The following is a 7095-nucleotide window of genomic DNA, read 5'->3' as shown; positions in this document are numbered from 1 at the left end:
CTTGTAGCCTACTTCTCCCTCTGGGAGAAACTGGCAAGCTTCTGAGAGTTTCCTGCCCACATGGGACAACCTTGCAAGCTTCCCATGGTGTATTCATATGCTAAATCCAGTAACAAGCTGGATCTCATTCCCCTGACCCTGAAAGAGCCTCCAGTGCAACATCTTTGCAAGGGCCAAGCCGAGACCTCTAAGATTTCAGGGAAAGGACGAATGGAGAGGTTACTGAGCCTGCTCGAGAAATCGACTATTAACGGGGATTTCGTGATTCGTGATTCGTGATCATCAACCAGCTTGGCCCTCATCTCCTCCTTCACCTGCCCATGGCCTGAGCCGCCCCAGGTGGGGGAGTGGCCGAACCCCATGTGGTGAGGGGGAGAGCCACCAGGGCTTCTCTAGCCGCCCCAGAGATTATACTAATACCAAATGGAATTTCACAGACATGATTAAGGATCTTGAGATGGGAAGAGTATCCTAGATTATTATCCATCTATCAGATCTATTAATATTACTATCACTATCACTATCATCATGTTGATCCTCGACTTGCTCAAGCAGACCCAGTAATGTCTCCACTTGTCCTAGCCCTGAGATTTTAGCAGCCTCTCTTTACTCGTCCTTCCCAACGATGCCACATTAGAGGTCTTTCAGGGTCAGGAGAGTGAGACCCATCATTGTTACTGTATTTGGCATATGAATATGCGATGGGGAACTTGCCAGACTCTCCCATGCAGGCAGGAAGCTCTCGGTAGCTTGCCAGGTTCTCCAAGAGGGAGAACTAGGCTATAAGATGGAGCCAGAATAACAGTACAGTGGGTATGGAGCTTGCCTTACATGCAGCCAAACTGGGTTTGGCCCTCGGTATCCCATAGCCCCTGAGCACTGCCAGGAATGATTCCTGAGTTCAAGTAAGTCATGAGCATGCTAGGTATGGTCCAAACACACAGAGACACACACCCCAAATAAATAAATAAAAGGTCCAATATAATCAACAGTTTTCTTGTAAGAGGTGGACAGGAATGTACAAAGATATGAATAAGACACCAGAGATACTATGAGGGCAGAAACAAGTGAACCAGTGCAGCTATGAGACAATAAATGTAGGCAGTCTTGGAAAACTAGAAGCAAGAAATAGATTCTCCTTTGCACCTCTGCAAGGAATTCAATCCTGTTGACCCATCTTAAAATTTTAACCACCACGACTGTGTGATAACAAATTCATGTTACTTGAAGTTACAGGACTTGTAATGATGTGATACAGTGGTAATAGTACACTTCCTATTTTACATGGTAGTACACTTATAACACTGTAAGCCTCTATAACTCTCAGAATGAGGGCAGGAGAATGCATGTGCCCACCTCCTCCCACCTTCGGGGGGAGAAACTCGGGCTCAAAGAGAAGGAACAGCAGGTGCAAAGCTTACGTTGACTAGTCAGAGACAGCTAAGCCATGAACCTTGAGTTCCATAGTCCTGGCCCATCCCTTGTGTCTCTGTTATCCTGTCCCTGAATGTCCCTCTCACTCTGTGAAGGTTTTACATTTCTGCTTTCTCCTGTTGCCTGAACCCATTTGTTGATCCAGCAACACTCCAAGGGAAATGAAAGAGAGTGTCAACAATTCACATCTTACTATGAATTACCAGGCAGAACCCTGGATGAAATGCTGAAGCATTACTTTCAGGGAGTCCAGAGAACTACGTGAGGGAGGCTAATGAAGATGAACGGGAGCAAAGTCAAGTCAGAAAGCCAAGGCACAGAGGCAGTAACTTGTCTCTGAACACAAACCATACCTTGTCTCTGAAGCAACAACATCCTTTTGGTGATTTCCTGAGGTCGCTGGCCTGGGCTGATCCAGTTTTGACTCTAAGAGTCTCTGACTAGAGAGTAATTTCTACTTTTGAGGATTCAGAGTTCACTTCCCAAGACCTCTCAGAGAAGATCTTAACAGGTCCCAGAGAGGGGGTCGGGGGGGTAAAGAGGCAGATAGAGACAGAAACACAGAGACACAGAGAAACAGAGAGAATATTGGTAAATGAATCTAGACAGGAAGGCAGGCATGTTTGCTGAGCTCACACATGTAATTTTCCCATGCAATCTTCTCCATAGTCCTGGGAAGCTATGTTATTAGGATCCCCATTCTCCAGATGAGGAAACTGAGACTTAGGTGAAGGCCTTGGCTTCAAGCCAGCGGATGATTGGCCCAAGATTAGATGATTCTGACGATACAAGGTAGAACTGGTGACCCAATCCCTCAAAGAGTGCATTTGAATTTGTTTTTGTTTGTTTTTGTGATGTCAGGGATGGAACCCAGGGCCTCACACTTATAGGGCTATTATTAAGCCACACTCTTGGGTGTGACATTTTACTTTCCATCATAGGTTAGGCCTCTGATGGTGTGGACTTGCGGCCTCAGCAATAAGTGGCAGAGCCCATTGGAGATCTGTAATACGCAGGAGCCATCTCCTACAGGCTCACCAGAGTCAGTTCTGCTCCCTCTGAGGCTTGGAGACTCGACAAACCATCATGGACTCAGTCAATTATGCATTTAGTACTATCAAGTTGGTAGCTTGAAATTGATCATGGTAGAAATATTCACACCAAGGAAAAGACTATAAATTGGAGATTTCCTTTTCTTCCTTATCTCTGAGAGCTGGTGGTTCAACCTTTCAGAATATCCATAATCAGAAACTTGCAAACCGCATCCTGCCCTTATGGTCTCCCTGTCAGTCTTCCACCACTTTCCCTCGTCCACCCTCCACAGCAATCCCACTCCCTCCATCCCAGCTTTGAGAGTCTTTGAGGGAAGGTTGGCATGTTCCATGCTGAGAGCACCTGCTGCCCTCAGTTCAGCAGAAACCAATGATCAAATAAGCAAGATCGAACATGATCTCAGGAGGCCACTCTGGCTTTCAAAATCTGAACCCAGAATAACAGTTGAGGTCGCTTTCGGTGGAATGTTGCTGATGTCCTTACAATAGGAAAATTATAGCTTTTAAAATGCAGCTTAAGGGGCTGGAGCAATAGTACTGCGGGAAGGGCATTTGCCTTGCACACAGCCGACCCGGGTTCGATTCTCAGCATCCCATATGGTCCCCCAAGCACCACCAGGAGTAATTCCTGAGTGCAGAGCCAGAAGCAACCCCTGTGCATCGTCGGGTGTGATCCAAAAAGAAAAAAATAATAATGCAACTTAAATCCCTTCCTCCCAGGGTCGGAAAAATAGTACAAGGGGTAAGACACTGGCCTTGTCTGCAGTTTACCCTGGTTTGATCCCTGGCATCACTGGGTGGGTGCCCTGAGCAGTTTCAGGAATGATTCCTGGGCATAGAGTCAGGGATAGCCCCTGTATACCACCAGGTCTAGCTCCCTCTGAAAAACATCAGGCAATTCTCTCCTCCCAGAAGCCCACCTGTTGGGCCAGTGGCACAATGGATAATGCATCTGACTGTTGGATATCATTGGTTTGTCCTTTCTCCCTTACCACAGAGTTTGGACTTATCTGGTAATAATTTCTAAACAATTCTAGACTACATTGGTATGTCCTGCTCCCCTTGCCACTAGAAGCTTAGGTATATCAGTCACACCCATCAAAGTGCTCCTGAGTCACTCCCATTCCTTTGTTTATCTGTAACCACTTCTATCAGTTTATGTGCTCTTCCTCTAATCAAACTCTGTTCATCTGTAAGGTCAGACCTTGCTAGAACAGTGAACTTGTATTGTAAGTTAATATTGTCTTTCTCCTCTCTTATGTCATTTGAATAGTTTACTTTAAAACAATATCCTTTTTGTATGGACAAAGAAAGACATTTATTAATATGCTTTGGTAACATGGGATCTCATTGGCTTCAAATATTATTCACTCCCGGGCATCTGCTTTCTGGACTTAAGCCTCAGCTGCCCTTACTTCCTAGCACCCACAAAAGCAGGGTCCCAACGAGGGACGGGATGGACCCAGGGCAAGCGGTGAGTTATGTGCTACCCTGGCATCGAGATGGACCTGGCCAAAGTGCCTAATGCTTAACTATATGTTAAGAGCTTGGTCATGGACATGTCATGCCATGATCCAAAAGCAACAACGAGACTAGGACCCTGCTGGGGCTAGGAAAGACTAATCTGGCCTGGGCACTGTAGTCTGAGGTGACCTCCAGAGAGCAATTCTATAAGCTTAATACATCTCTTGCTATGTCCGTACAAAATGACTTATAATATGAATACTTATATGTTAGTTAGACAAAGAGAGGGGAAACACACCCAGGGGATTCCGCTCTTGGGTGGGTGTTCTGCTGAAAGAGATTCTGTCCTAGTGAAAGCATCCCCTAAGGGATAGAACTTTACCCCCTATTGATTGTAACCACACCTATGCATAAGCCCCCGGCCCCAGATGGGGGGGGGCGGATTTAAGGTGGCTGTGAGAGAGGGCTGGGAGCGAGTGCTGTCGAGTTCCAGGGCCAGTCCCAGGGCCAGTCTCCAGTGCCAGATCTGGAGAAGCTAGATCGAGACCGAGACCCAGAGGAGAAGGAGAATGAAGTAGCATGGAGGAGGAAGAAGCAGGAGGAGAACCAAGGAGAATGGAGATGGGAATGAAATAAACTGCAACTGAGACCAATAAGCCTGGCCTCCGTTCCTTCCTTCGCCTGCCTCATCATTGCCATCAACCTCCCCGGGGTGAGGAAAGCGGCTAGAGACTACCGAACGCGGGTGGCGGGAGAGTCAGCACCACTGCCCTGTGCCCAGTGCCCGGCGCGGTGCAGTGAGGTGCTCTCCGCCCCTTCCTTTCTTTTTCTTTTTTGTGTTTTTACACATCTGACTATGGATCAGAAGACTCCAGAAGCCCCCTGGCTTGCAGCCCTGTCACAGTCAATCCTCAGCCTCAGCATCTACCTACTGAAAGCAGAGTCACTGTTAGAGGCTCACTGGCCACCTCTGCTAGACAGGGGTTTCCAGGGCTTGGTACTTACCAGCACAGAGCAGTCATTCAGGAGACTTTCAGCTGGTGATGGGCTGTTAATCAACCCAGATACCACTCTCCCTCCCTTTTCCTCTTCTTATTTTCCCTTGCCTGTTTTTATGCCTCCTCACTGGTGCCCTGGACCCAACTGAGTCAACACTTCCTTCTTGTGGGTGCTTTGCCTCCACCAGAGCCAGGTCTTTCCCTGCACGAACAGCCTGTGACCACAGAACACGACAGGACCAAGTGCCCACTCTCCCCACTTGAGCCAAGATCAAGTGTCATCTCCATGGATGCTGCTTCTCTGAGCCCATGTCATGGGGTGTGGCCCTGTGGTCCCTTTCCAGGAAGCTCCCTAATTGCTTTGGGAAGGTTGTGGTGGAGAAGTTGTCCCCAGGGATAGACTCCACCCTGGCTTCACATGAGATGGACCTGGCATTTGGTGGCTAGGAAAACTGAGGCAGGAGATTCAAAGTGACTCACTCTGACCATGGAGGCGGCTCTGGAAAGTGCCCTGGCCTGGATTACAGGTGACAATAATCTTGCCTTTGGAAAAACTGGTTACATAACACTGCTGTCATCAATGTTTTTTCCTCCTAGGTTTGAAAAAACATCGTAAATTAAATTTGACTGTTTATATAACCCGAAATGCACTTGCATCAATAATCACAACACCCACCACTTCCATATTACATACGATGGAGCAGGCTGTTCTCAGAATTTTCCATGTATGAATTCATTTCATCCTTGCAATAATGCTTCAAATGAAGTACTATTATTGTCTGATTTTATTTATAGATGAGTCACAGAGAGGCTAGGAAACTTGCCCAATGTCCTTCAATAAGTAGCAGAACTGGGACTTGAATCAAGACCCAGAATTTATGACTAGACAGGGGTAAAGGGAGAGCCCAGAGATAGGAACCAGACCAACGTGTTGATGGTACATGAAGCTAAACCCAGAAAAGAAACAGAGGTTCATGGGAGAAAGGCAGGAAGAGAGTAGCCCACGGTCACCAAACCAGCAAACAGGGCAAGCCCATTCATGAAGGACCAGACCTAAGGAGGCAGATTCCACATTCCTGCTCACGTCACAGTGCCCTTGAACTTAAACTTTCAGGCCAGTCAACCCAAGGACCAAGTGAGAACTCCCATCCTGTAGCTCTTGACTTCCCCAACCTGCTCTAAAGACATCAATCAAATGCTCTTGAAATTCATATGAAATAATAAACTTTCTCCCCCAGTAACCAAAGCAAACGTAGGGGGGAAAAGAAGAGAGGTGGCTTCTCTTTTTCTAATTTTAAATTATGCCATAAAATTTTAGTAATCAAAACAGTGTGATATATGCATAATAAGGACAAACTCAGATTTATGGAATAGAATTGAGAGTCCAGAGACAGATCTTCAGGAATCACTGTCACTGTCACTGTCACCCCGTTGTTCACCAATTTGCTCGAGCAGGCACCAGTAACATCTCCATTGTGAGACTTCTTGTCACCTTTGGAAAAACTGGTTACAGTTTGTTTGTTTTTTTTTTGCCATATTGACTATGCCATGGGTACCTTGCCAGGCTCTGCTGTACATTTAGTCTTTAATCAAGGAGCAAAAAGTATGAAGTGGAGCAAGGAAATCTTCAACAAATGGTGTTGGGAAAATTAGTCAGTCACATACCAAAAAATGAAGGCAAACCCCTTGTAATAACACCATGCACAAAACTGAAATAAAATGGATTAAAGAGGGGCTGGAGTGATAGCACAGCGGGTAGGGCGTTTGCCTTGCACTCGGCCGACCTGGGTTCGAATCCCAGCATCCCATATGGTCCCCTGAGCACCGCCAAGAGTAGTTCCTGAGTTCAGAGCCAGAAGTAACCCCTGTGCATCGCTGGGTGTGACCCAAAAAGCCAAAAAAAATTAAATTAAAATTAAAAATAAATAAAATGGATTAAAGACCTTGGTACCAAATCTGAATCCATAAATTTATCAAAGAAAACAGAGGTAGAACACTACCTGACATTGAAACTAAAGATAACTTAAACGATTTAACACCATTGACCAAACAGAAGCAAAGATAAACAAACAGGACTATATCACACTAAGAAGTTTCTGCTCTGCAAAAGAAATGAGGCTCAGAATAAACACACACCACACACACAC

The sequence above is a fragment of the Sorex araneus genome, chromosome 4, assembly GCF_027595985.1.
Source record: "Sorex araneus isolate mSorAra2 chromosome 4, mSorAra2.pri, whole genome shotgun sequence".
Lineage (NCBI taxonomy): Eukaryota > Metazoa > Chordata > Mammalia > Eulipotyphla > Soricidae > Sorex > Sorex araneus.
Note: the sequence above shows the minus strand (reverse complement) of the source record.